Consider the following 13,846-nt stretch of genomic DNA (forward strand, 5'->3'; position numbering starts at 1 on the left):
ATGACAAGAGATTGCACAAGCAGTGAAAAAAATGAAGAGTGGCAAAGCACCCGGTGTAGATAACATTATCCCAGAAGCCCTAAAGGTAGATCCAGATTTAACAGCGGAAATCATGGAGCCACTTCTAACACTAATATGGAACGAAGAACACCTCCCTGAGGAGTGGAAGAAGGGTGTCCTCATCAAGATACCGAAGAAGGGTGACCTCTCAGATTGCAATAACTGGAGGGGAATAACGTTGCTCTCATATGGGGGAAAAGTGATGTCAAGAGTCATACTGAACAGAATAAGCATAGCCGTTGACAGGAGACTACGTCAAGAACAGGCAGGTTTCAGAGAAGGTCGGTCTACTGTGGATCAGATTAACACAGTAAGGCTAATCATTGAACAATTTGCTGAGTATCAGACATCTCTGTATATACTTTTCATTGATTTTGAAAAGGCCTTTGACTCTATCAACCGGAGGAAAATGTGGAAGGCTATGGAAAAGTTTGGAATTCCACAAAAGATAGTCCGTCTTACACAGGCAATGTATGATGGATATACTTGTCAAGTAGAACATAAAGAGAAGCTGTCTGAACCTTTTGCTGTAAAATCTGGAGTAAGACAAGGCTGTCTACTGTCGCCAATCTTGTTTATCGTGACACTGGATTGTATGCTGAGAGAGGCAACGAATAGAAAGCGTGGCATTCAGTGGGGATTAAATAACCGATTGGAAGAACTGGATTATGCCGATGATCTCTGTCTTCTTGCAGAAGGTTTTCGGGACATGGAAATCATACTGAATGGCTTAAAAATAGAAGCTAAAGAAGTATAGGCTTAAAGATTAATAACAAAAAGACTAAAGAAATGTGCATAAACCATCGTAACAATTGCAACTTGACTCTAGATGGAATGGATGTAGAAAGGGTTGAGGAATTTTGCTACTTAAGAAGCATGGTAAGCCAGGATGGAGGTGCTTTTAAAGATGTGGTGAGTCGTATAAATAAAGCCAAAGGAGCTTTTGCATAGTTACGACCAATATGGAGATCCCCTCACATTCGTATAAAAACGAAGCTAAGGATATTCAACTCAAATGTGTTTCTACCCCAGACTATTAACTCAACTCTGTGTTACTGTATGGAAGTGAGACCTGGAAAGTGACCAAAGACATTACCTCAAGGTTACAGACTTTTATAAATCGGTGTTTGAGGTACATTATGAGAATATGGTGGCCAAAAACTATCTCAAACAAAGACCTTTGGGAGGCCACAAGTTAGTCCCATTCAGGAACAGATGAGAAGAAAATGGAGATGGATTGGGCACACCCTGAGAAGACCACAAGAGAGTATCTCAAGGCAGGTATTGAGTTGGAATCCACAAGGCAGTCGCTGGCAAGGCAGACCGAGGATTACCTGGAAGAGAACCATAGATAAGGAGATTGCTGGAGTTAACAAGACATGGAGGGAGGTGAAAGCATTGGTAGCAGATAGAACAAGCTGGAGAAATTTTGTCGAGGCCCTATATTCCACGTGGAATTAAAGGAAATAAGTAAGTATTGTAAATCAGGAGGAAGAACATGATGAGGAGTAGCCTTAGGGGTGGGTTTGAAAATAAGTTGATTTTATAGACGAAAGGGACCAGAATAGTCTGGGGTAGAAATATCTCTAATAATCTGTTGACAATAAGAGTCACGATTTTGGTTATCTAGACAGGTCTGAAAAGAAGGGGGAAAATTAGATAAAGACGAAATGGGGGTAACAGAATTTATGGGAACCTGATGGATTTCAGAATCATGAGAGTTGGTCGTCAAAAAAGACTAGATAAAGCATCAGCCACTGAATTATGGAAACCAGAGACGTACGGATAGTCGCAAAAGTATCCGTCCACATGCTGGTGTGATAAATAATTAAAAGGGCATACAAATGCCTTCATGAAGCCCTGAAGATAGTCTTTAACAAAGTAACATTAAGGCACAATATAATTGTGTTATAATATATTATATGTACCTCCGTTATTGTTAATAATCCATTAATGTACGGATATAGCATAATAAACGGTAACACAAAAGTATTCGTCCGCTATGTTCTCTGTGATGTCTAACATCACAACATGGGGAAATACATGAGTCAGGGTTCTTGCGAGCACTACATGCTGATGTTGCAACACGTAAACATCTCGTTCAGAGCTACAATGGGTAAGATAGGGGAAAACGCTTTTTGAACAGGAGCGAATTGTTGAAATCTCCAAAGGAGAACATTCCCAACGACAAATTCCTGTGAAGACAGGAATACTACGATCAAGAGCAGAATGCACTGTTTACACATTCAAAACCACTTCGATAGCGATAAATAATTCCTCAGCTACTTCCCGCCAATTTTCAGGCAGTCTGTTATACTCGGTACGACCGGGTGAGTTGGCTGTGCGGTTAAACCTAGGAAGCTCACACAAGGTGAAAAGAGACACAACCTAAGCACCTTGCCTCAAAATCTGCATGTTTCTAGTCCTGTGCTGCGAGAAGATGTAGAATCATGAAGTGGGACAGACATCAGCACCGGTACTGTAAGACGAGTATTACGTACAGTTGGTATGAAGGTCCATATAAGCAAGTAAGGTAAGGTAAGTAATGTAAAGTAAGGTAAACGGACGGAAGAGGTTGAGTTTGTAAAACAGTATGTCGGTTAGCCTCTTACATTCTGGAAACGAGTAGTATTTACCCATGAATGTAAATTCAGCTTGTCTGATACGTCCGCAAAATGTAGTGTGTGGAGAAAGAAGGACGAAGAAATCTGCAGGAAAAACCTTCGGCCTACACCATATGGGGGTGTATGTTGGAGGATGGTGCAAACAACTTGTACATAATATCTGGAACAATGGATACGATGGTGTATTTGGAAGTTTCAAAGCAGCAACAGAATCCTAATGTCAAAAAATTAGGGACTGTTAGTGACTACTACTTCAACAAGATATTGACCCTAAACATACTACGTAGGTCGTTAAGCACTGGTGGCTTTACAATACACCTTTTATGCTGCAAACACCTCTCCAGATTTAAACTCTGTAGAGCATTTATTGGCGGAATTAAAACAGAGACTGCAGCAAAAGAGGAAAAAGTAAGGAAAGATGGAAGCCACCACTATTTCTTGAAGAGTGGCAGAAGATAACCCCAGAAATCGGATGATGATGATGATGCTTGTTGTTTTAAGGGGCCTAACATCGAAGGTCATCGGCCCCAACCCCAGAAATCAAGGCAAAACTAGTTCACACCATACCGAAGAGGCTTCAAGCTGTCATTGCTGCCAAAAGAAATTCAACTGGATACTGAAGAGTTATTTGTTCTGTGAGCCAAGTGCGTCTGAAGTACAAGTGGACGAATACTTTTGCTGCACTACTTGTCGGAACAAATAGCTACAAAAGCCACTATTTTTAAACATGTTGTGTTATTATTTGATTGTTTTATATTAACACACTAGCTGATGTACCCGTGCTTCGCTACGGGATTCTCAGAAAGACTGTCTTTGTGGTTTTCCTACCTGAAGTTGTCAAAAGGAATGTAGTGATTAAAAGCAATGTTATATAAAATAAAACCAAACCAAACCAAACCAAACCCCATGGCTCTACAGCCCTTGAAGGGCCTTGGCCTACCAAGCGACCGCTGGTTATATAAAATACTCAATCAAAATTAATAAACTGCATATTTTCTCACTTTTAACGAACAGTACTACGGTGCTGATCTAACAGTCCAAAGTTCCAGAGCTGCATTGACCAAACCGCAGACAGCCGTGAACACTTCTCTGCCATTATTCCTTTAAATATGCTCATTCCAATCAGTGCCTCAGAGTAGAAATTGAATAGATCGAATGCTATGATGAACCAGTTTGTTACATATCAGTAGTATCAGAAATTTATCTAACTCCCCAGCTACTTCCCGCCAATTTTCAGGCAGTCTGTTATACTCGGTACGACCGGGTGAGTTGGCTGTGCGGTTAGGGGCGCAAGCTGTGAGCTTGGATCCGGTAGGTAGTAGGTTTGAACTCCACTGTTGACAGCCCTGAAGATGGTTTTCCATGGTCTCCAATTTTCACACCAGGAAAATGCTGGGGCTGTAACGTATTTAACATAGGGGCTGCTTCCTTTCCACTCCTAGCCCTTTCGTATCCCATCGTCCCATGAGTCCTATCTGTGTCGGCGCGACGTAGAGCAGATTTAAAAAAAAAAACTTGGTATACACCAGTAATCCCATCTATCGGAGATGAATGGCAACAGACACACAAAGCAAATCACAACAAACAATGGTCAATGTAATGTTATTGTTGATCAATGTTACGAGCTTTCTGTATTGTACGCCTTCACATTTAGTTTTCTTTTGACTCTGTAATATAAGGTCGTCTCATAAAATTAATTATAGCTTAGACTGTAGTTCCTTATTCCCCGACTTTACATAACAATTTTCATTAAATTCTGTTTACCCATTTTCTCGTGACGGCGCTGATATGATCTTAGCAACAAAAATCCATATTCATGAATATCTCCATTATCATAGCCGGTACGGTCAAAATGTATAAGACATAAATGATCGGAAATTTAATACTATGTAACTTTATTTATATAGTAATTGTCACTAAGACCACTAATAACACAAATATTTGAGAATTACATTTTGGGCCTTCCCCTAAACTACCATTTTGCTCAGCGTGAATAAAGTTATTTATGGCCTAGATTGTAGTGACTTATTCCCCAACTTTGCATACCGATTTTATTTATGATGGGACAACAAATAACAAATTTTTGAGAATTAAATTTTAGGCCTTCCCCTAAACTACCATTTCTCTCAGCGTGAATAAGATTATTTATGGCGTAGATTGTATCGACTTATTCGTCGATTTTGTATAATTATTTTAATTAAGATAGGACCACTAATAACATAAATATTTGCGAATAACATTTTAGGCCTTCCCCTAAACTACCATTTCTTTCAGAGTGAATATAGATTATTTATAGTTTATATTGTAATGACTTATTTTAGAACTTTACATACCAGTTTTCATTAAGATAGGACCACTAATAACATAAATATTTGAGAATTAAATCTTAGGCCTTCCCCTAAACTACCATTTCTATCAGCGTGAAAAAGATTATTTATGGCCTAGATTGTAGCGACTTATTCCCAGACTTTACATACCGATTTCCATTAAATTCTCTTCAGCCGTTTTCGCATGATGCGTGTACATACAGACAGACAGACAGACATAAATTACGGAAAGTTAAAAAAATGCATTTCCTTGTTACTATGGACATGACTGATACAGAAATACCATCGTTTTTAAATTTTGAGCAATGTACAGACAACTCTTATTATATATAGGCACTATATAGATTATATTTCAGGCCTTCCCCTAAACTACCATTTCACTCAGTGCGAATAACATTATTGATAGCCTAGATTAGAGAGACCTATTCCCCGACTTTGCATACCAATTTTCGTGAAGATACGACCACTAATAAAATAAATATTTGACAATTAAATTTTAGGCCTTCCCCTAAACTACCATTTTTCTCAGCGTGTATAGCCTATATTGTAGCGACTTATTTCCCATCTTTGTCTAGCGATTTTCATTAAGACACGACCACTAATAACATAATTTAAGAATTAAATTTCAGGCCTTCCCCTAAACTACCATTTCACTCAGCGTGATTAAAATATTTATAGCCTAGATTGTAGCGGACTTTACATTCCGATTTTCATTAAATTCTCTTCAGCCGTTTTCTCGTGATGCGTGTACATACATACATACAGACAGACAGAAATTACGGAAAAGTAAAAAAATGCATTTTCTTGTTACTGTGGACATGACCAATACAGAAATACCATTCTTTTCAAATTCTGAGCAATGTACAGACAAAACTCTTATCTATATATATAAAGTAGCTTGTCCTGACTGACTGACTGACTGACTGACTGACTGACTGACTGATTCATCATCGCCGAGCCAAAACTACTGGACATAAAGAAATGAAATTTTGAAGATATATTCATATTAAGATGTAGGTGCTCGCTAAGAGAGGATTTTTGGATATTCCGTCGCTAAGGGGGTGAAAAGGGGGGAGAAATTTTAAAATTAGTGTGTCTATATCTCAAAACTTTAAAAGTTTACAGATGTGAAAATTTGTATTTAGAATCTCCTTTGAAAATAAGGAAACACGTATTTTTTTGTTTTGAGACAATCCCAATAGGAGGGGTTAAAAAGGGTGAAAAAGGGGTTGAATGCCTTTAATCAGGATACCGGTACTTATATCTCAGAAACTGAAGATATTACAGACCTCAAAATTGGTACTTTTGATCGCTTTCAAAAATAAAGAAACACGTATTTTTTTTGTTTTTGAAAAATCCAATTAATGCGAGGGTGAAAAGGGGGGGGTGAATTTTTAAAATGAGTGCATCTATATCTCAGAAGTGTTTAAGTTTAGAGATGTAAAAATAGGTATTTAGAATCTTCATTAAAAATAAAGGAACACGTATTTTTTTGTTTTCGGAAAATCCCAACAGGAGGGGTGAAAAGGGGTGAAAAGGGGGTTGAATGCCTTTAAAGAGAATACTTATATCTTAGAAACTGAAGATATTACAGACCTGAAAATTGGTCTTTGGGATCTCCTTTAAAAATAAAGAAACGTGTATTTTTTTTGTTTTTAGAAAATCAAATTAATGGTGGGGGGTAAAAGGGGGGTGATTTTTTAATATGAGTGTATCTATACATCAAAACTTTTAAAGTTTATAGATGTAAAAATTGGTATTTAGAATGTCCTTTAAAAATAAAGAAACACGTATTTTTTGTTTTCGGAAAATTCTAATACGAAGTGTGGAAAAGGGTGAAAAACAGGTTGAATGCCTCTAATGTGGCTACTTATATTTCATAACCTGAAGATATCACAGACCTGAAAACTGGTATTTGGGATCTACTTTAAAAATAAAGAAACAGGTATTTTTTCGTTTTGGGAAAATCCAAATAATGGGGGGTGAAAAGGGGGACGAAGTTTTTAAAATGAGTGTATCTATATCTCAAAACTTCTAAAGTTTATAGATGTAATAATTTGTATTTAGAATCTCCTTTAAAAATAAACAAACATGTACTTTTGTTTTCGGAAATACCACTTGGGTGTAGGGGGTAGTTAATAATGACTGAAAATGGTGTTGAATTCTTTTAATTAGGCTACTGATATCTCAAAAATGAAGATGTTACAGACGTGAAATGTGATATTTGCAATCTGCTTTAAAAGTAAAGAAACACGTATTCCCGGAAAATCCAATGAAGTGGGGGTGGGGGGTTAAAGAATAGAAAAATTAATTGACTTATTTGTATGAGAATACATAAGCTAATAAAAACTAAAGTTGTTACAGACGTGAAAATTGGTATTTGGATCCCCTTTAAAAACAAAGGAAAACGCGTTTTTGGGGGGAAACCATCTTGGGGTGTGGGGGGGGGGGTTGTGAAAAGGAGTTGAATTCCTTTCGTGAGGACACATAAATCTAAAACTGAAGAAGTTGGAGTCGTGATATTTGGTATTTAGAAGACCCTTTACTATTAAAGAAACAAGTATTTTTTGCCGGAAAATTCACTTAGGGGGGAGGGGGAGGAGTTTGAAAGGAAGTGAAAAAAGTTAATTATTTTTATGGGTATACTTATATCTCAAAACTGAAGGTAATAGACGTGACCACATTGGTGTTTGGAATCTCCTTTAAACATAAAGAAGCACGCCATCTTTTCATTATTTTTTGGGGGGTAAATAAACTTAACGGCGGTGGATTGTAAAAGGAGGGGAGACCAATTGATTTTACTGTTCGCAATGTACTTACAAGGAGCCTCCGTTGCTGAGGCGGCGGCGCGCCGGGCTCTCACAGCTGGGTTCCGTGGTTTAAATCCCGGTCACTCCATGTGACATTCGTGCTGGACAAAAAGGAGGCGGGACAGGTTTTTCTCCGGATACTCCGGTTTTCCCTGTCATCATTCATTCCAGCAACACTGTCCAATATCAATTCATTTCATTTGTCATTTATTAATCATTTCCCCAGGGAAGTGCGACAGGCTTCGGCAGCCGGAACAATTCCTATTGTCGCCGCTAGACGGGGGCTTTATTCATTCCATTCCTGACCCTGTCGAATGACTGGAAACAGGCTGTAGATTTTCGATGTACTTATTCTGATCATAAACAGATCATTTCTAATCTTTCCTGGGTTCGTTTTCATGAACCATCTTTTCCTTCGGAGAACGTTCTTAGATTACAGTAGATTATCCTGGCATTTAAATAAAAATTTAAACTAATTTGAAGTAAACAATAGGAAAGAGATTGACCGTCCGTTCACCTCTATAATAAGGTAAATAATGCACGGAAGTATGTCATTCGTATCGCCAGAAATCCCGCACATTTGCCTACGCGCGACAATGGTGCTGGTCATATTGTCAACAATGACAGTGGCAGCAGAGGTAAGTTACCGCCAAGTAGCGGTCTTGCATCTTGCTGTGGGGTCCAGAACATCTATAATAATAATAATAATAATAATAATAATAATAATAATAATAATAATAATAATAATAATAATTTTTCTGGACCGTCGTCAAATGTGCGGATCCCGCTGGAAACGGGTCCTGGACGGGTAATGACTAAGAATACAGTCCGGCCGCGGGTTCAGTACCGCCAAGGCACTCAAGAAGACACCACGCCGGTTCTCCAGAAGGATTTGATCCATATTAAAAATGCTTATAGGAAAAGATGGCAAAGATTTAGGGACCTAACTGACCGGGTGGAATACTTGGACCTAGCCCGGGAAGTACGAAATCGATTGCTGGAAAGAAAGATTGAAAAATGGGAGGACACTTGTCGTAATGTATTAGAAAACGAGTCTGATCGCGAATTTTGGCGGATTCTCGCAGTAAACGAGTCAGATCGCGAATTTCGGCGGATTATATATCTACAACAATAAACATTCAATTATAAATTTCAGTATAATACCGTAGCGAAGCACGGATATCTTGCTAGTTTTATATATCTAGATTCTAATTCTCAAGTAAAAGGTAACTAAGTATTGCAACATGGATTCCCTTTGCTACCTTTCAACTACTGACTGTTATTTATGGTCACATCTGTGAATGGACGGATACTTTTGAGACTACCTGTATTTCAACGTAAATTTGAAACGAGAAGGATGAAGTAACCACCGACCAGTTCAACCAGTTTTATGGGCGTTGTTGAGTAACCAAGAAAGAGCCTGATTATCAGTACTAACCAAAAATTCACGATGATCAAGGTACTCAGAAAAATGTTCAATGGATAAGATCAAAGCAAGAGCTTCTTTTTCATATACAGAGTATTTGCATTCTACCGGAGATAAAATGTGGCTAAAGTAGGCAATAGGAAGTGCCTGACCATTAAAAGTCTGTTGCAAGACCGCCCCCGTTGCAACATCGGAGGCATCAGTAGCAAGTTTGAATGTGAGATTAAAATCGGGCATTTATAAAATAGGGGCCTGAGATAGTTTAGATTTCAGAGTACAAAAGGCAGTTTGTTGAGATTCAGCCCAATAAAATTAAACTCGTTTTTTTTTAACAAATTTAAAGGTTCCGCAATTTGTAAGAATTTGGGAATATATTTGCCATAAAAACTGATCATGCCGAGGAACGATTGTAGTTATTTTAAATTCTTGGGTGGAGTATCTTATGTATAGCTGAGACTCTATTGGGGTCAACGACGACACCTTGAGAGCTGAAAATGTGGTCTAAAATCTTTATATATGATTGAGCAATTAGAACCTCGTAGGGATTGACGGTCTACCCAATGGACCGTAAACAGGTCAAAACTTCGAAAACATTTGGATATCAGAAGAAAAATCAGGAGAATAAATTAAAATATCACCGATAAAGGGAAACTAAAACTTGTACCTAATATCAGAAAATAGTCAACAAAACGTTGCATAATCTGTGAACCCAATTTTAAACCAAATGGGACTTTGTTGAATTGATACAACCCATTAGGAGTAATGAAAGCAGTGTATCGGGAACTAATCTCATCAAGTGGTATCTGGTTATTAGCCAAATTTAGATAAAAATGGTGAAAAATTTTGAATTAGAAAAATGCTGAAAAGCTGAGTGCAATTTTGGCATAGGGTAAGCATCATACAGTATTTGAGAATTTAATTTTTGATAATCCACAATGAATCTTGATGAACCATCAGGTTTATCGACAATAAAAGCGGGAGATGCGTAATTAGATGATTGTAGAGTAGATGAAGCCAACCCTGAAGATGGTTTTCCGTGGTTTCCCATTTTCACACCAGGCAAATGCTGGGGCTGTACCTTACTTAAGGCCACGGCCGCTTCCTTCCAACTCCTAGGCCTTTCCTATCCCATCGTCGCCATAAGACCTATCTGTATCGGTGTGACTTAAAGCCAATAGCAAAAAAAAATGAAGCAAAAAACAACAAATACCCATTAACATGGCTTGAGGTAGAAACAGCACTAAAGAGCATGCAAAATGGGAAGTCCCCAGGCTTTGATGATCTCAGCTCAGACATAATAAAGGCAACTGGAATACCAGGCTTGAATTGGCTTTATAGAATGTTATCAGTGATTTGGGAAAGTAACAAAATTCCAGAAGATTTGAGTAAAAGAGTCATCATCCCACTGTTCAAAAAGGGCAACCGATGGAAATGTGTAAATAACAGAGGCATCATGCTGTTGTCACACTCACTGAAGCTGCTGGAAAAGATCATAGAAATGAGACTTAGGAAGATAGTGGAACCTTTGCTTGAGGGAGAACAACACGGGATCAGGAAAGGTCGAAGTACTGTGGATCTTATCTTTGCAGTAAAGATGCTGACAGAAAAGTACTGGGAATTCGGAAGAAATCTTGTGATTGCATTTGTGGACATTGAAAAAGCATATGATAGTGTTGCTCGAAACAAGATATAGGAATGTCTGGAAGACCTAAAGGTGCCAAAGTACTTAATTGACAAAGTCAAGATGCTATACCAGAAGTGCTACAGCTGTGTCCAGATAGGCAGCAGACGATCAAAATGGTTTGAAACAAAGAGAGATGTCCAACAAGGAAGTGCTCGGTCACCACTCCTGTTTGTAATAGTAATGGACAAGGTCATCAAATTTTTCAAGAAAATGGACAGTGAACCAAACGCCCTGGGATTTTCTGATGATATGCTTTTATGGCGAGAGACAGAAGCTGAGCAAAACAAAGACAGTGGAAATGACCATCAACAGGGAAGGAACAAGCTCAAATATATTTCTGGAAGGAGCAAAAATCGAATCAGCTTCCCACTTCAAGTACCTTGGAAGCACAATCTTGAAAGACAACACTGTTAGGCAGGAAATACTCAGCAGGACACAGAAAGCATCGAACTTCTACAGTTAAGTCATAAATCTTCTCTGGGACTGCAAAATACCACAAAAAGCGAAAACAATCATGTACGACACTTACTTCGTACCAATCCTCACGTACGGTTTAGAGACATTACCCTACTAAACAAAGACTTCAGTAGAATCCAAGCAACAGAAATGAGATTCCTTAGAACCATGAACCAAACTACCAGAAAGGACAAGATCAGAAATGAAGTGAATAGGAAAGTACCTGGTATCGAGGTTCCTATTACCAGTGTCATAAATGCAAATTTCAGCAGTATGGGCACATAATGAGAATGAACAGGGAAAGACCTGCCAGAAAATATTTTGACCTTAATCTCGTAGGAAGAAGACCAAGAAAATGTTGGATAGAGGCTGTAAGATCAGATGTGGAGAAGAGAGGATACAAATGGGAGGATGTATTGGAACAGAAGATGTATAAAGACACCACACCCGGGAAACTGAAGTTGGGAAATGATGAGGGAATGATAGTATTATCAAGAAGCATCTTGTCAAGTAATTGATTGAGAATTTTCATCCTAGGTGGGGTTAAAAAGTCTGGAGAAGAACGAACAGGAGTAGTATCCGTTAAATCAATGTGAGCAGAAAAGTTTTTTACAGTTCCCAGAGTCGGAATAATAACATCCGAAAATTCAGTAAGTAAGGACTGTACTTGATCAGAGTGAATGGAACTAATATTAAAAAGGGTGGAATGGTACAAAGAAGGGTACAAAGGGCACTAGGAAAGTTTTGCAATGTGAGTGAACGCTTTAGGCTTTTTCAAAATAATTTCCACCACACTCAATACACTTCTGCATACGTCGAAACCAGTCACTGCACCAACTCTGCCACTTTTCTTCGGTTACATTTTCACACTCTTTATCCCATGCTGCCAGAAGCTCCTTGTCGGATGCAAAACGTCGCCCTTTCAGCTTCATCTTCACTTTTGGGAAAAGTGCGAAGTCACATGGGGCAAGATCAGGACTGTATGGAGGGTGATCAAACACAGTCAACCCTGATCTGGCAAGAAAATCCATTGTTACATTAGCACGATGTGCTGTAGCATTGTCGTGATGCAAGAGCCAAGTGTTGAGCTGTGACCTTGGACGAAGCTGCTTGAGAGCCTGGATGACCTGAGGCAGACATGTCTCACTGTACCACTTCACAGTAACTGTCCTCTGTGTTTCTAGCACAACCCAAGTCAGGATGCCCTATTTAGTGAAGAATACTGACATCATTCTTTTCTTCACTGACCTTGACTTTCGCACAGTCACAGGAGTACCTTCATCTTCAAACAGCCACACCTTGTGGGATTTTCCTGGGACGTCGTAATAATAAAGCCACGTTTCGTCACCTTTAACGATGCTATTGACGTTACGCGACGTCCCATTTTTGAACTGTTTTAGTATTTTTCGGCACCATTTCACTTGATGTGCCCTGTGTTCCTCTGAAAGTGAATGGGACACCCAAAGGGAACAAACCTCTCTAACATGGAGATGGTCATGTATAATTGAATGAATAGCTGGTGCAGGAATGTGGAGGGTCTCTTCTATGTAGGTGCTTTGAAAAGTTCTCGGAATGTACTAGAATTAAGTATCTTACCTCGGTGGAACTGCTTTTACTTTTCAACATAGTCTCCCTGTAGACTAATGCATTTGGTCCAGTGATGTTCCAATGCCTTGATCCCATCTCGAAAATGAGATTCCTCCAGGCCTGCGAAATACCTCTCCAATTCAGCTGTCACATCTTCCCTTGTAGAAAATCTCCGTCCACCGAGGAAAATTTTCAGCTTGGGGAATAGATGAAAGTCTGATGGTGCCAAATCAGGTGAATAAGGTGGATGTGGCAACAGTTCATACCCCAGTTCATGAAGTTTTGCCATGGCAATAACACTTGTGTGCGTTGTCCTGATGAAAGATGACCATTTTCCTTGCCAAACCAGGCCTAGTTTTGCGTATCTTTTCCTGTAGTTGGTCTAGGAGGTTTGCATAGTATTGCCCCATAATTGTTTGGCCGGTAGGGAGATAATCTATCAGCAGAATACCTTTTGAATCCCAGAAAACTGAGGCCATGACCTTTCTGGCCGAACGCACTGCCTTTGCTTTCTTTGGTGGTGGTGAATCAGCATGTTTCCACTGCTTTGACTGCTGTTTTGTCTCTGGGGTATAGTAGTGGACCCAAGTTTCATCTGTAGTCACAAACTGGCGCAAAAAATCTTGTTGGTTGCACTGAAAACGAGCCAGACTTTGTTCGGACATTTCCAGTCTGGTGCGTTTATTGTCCAATGTCAAGAGCCGCGGCACCCATCTTGCGGATAATTTTTTCATACCCAATTCTTCGGTTAAAATATAATATACCCATTCAGAAGACATCCCTACAGCTTCAGCAATCTCCCGCACTTTCAGTCGACGATTCTCCACGACCATTTTATGCACTTTTGCGATAAATTCTGGGGTCGTAACACT

This window comes from Anabrus simplex, chromosome 1 (assembly GCF_040414725.1).
Source record: "Anabrus simplex isolate iqAnaSimp1 chromosome 1, ASM4041472v1, whole genome shotgun sequence".
NCBI lineage: Eukaryota > Metazoa > Arthropoda > Insecta > Orthoptera > Tettigoniidae > Anabrus > Anabrus simplex.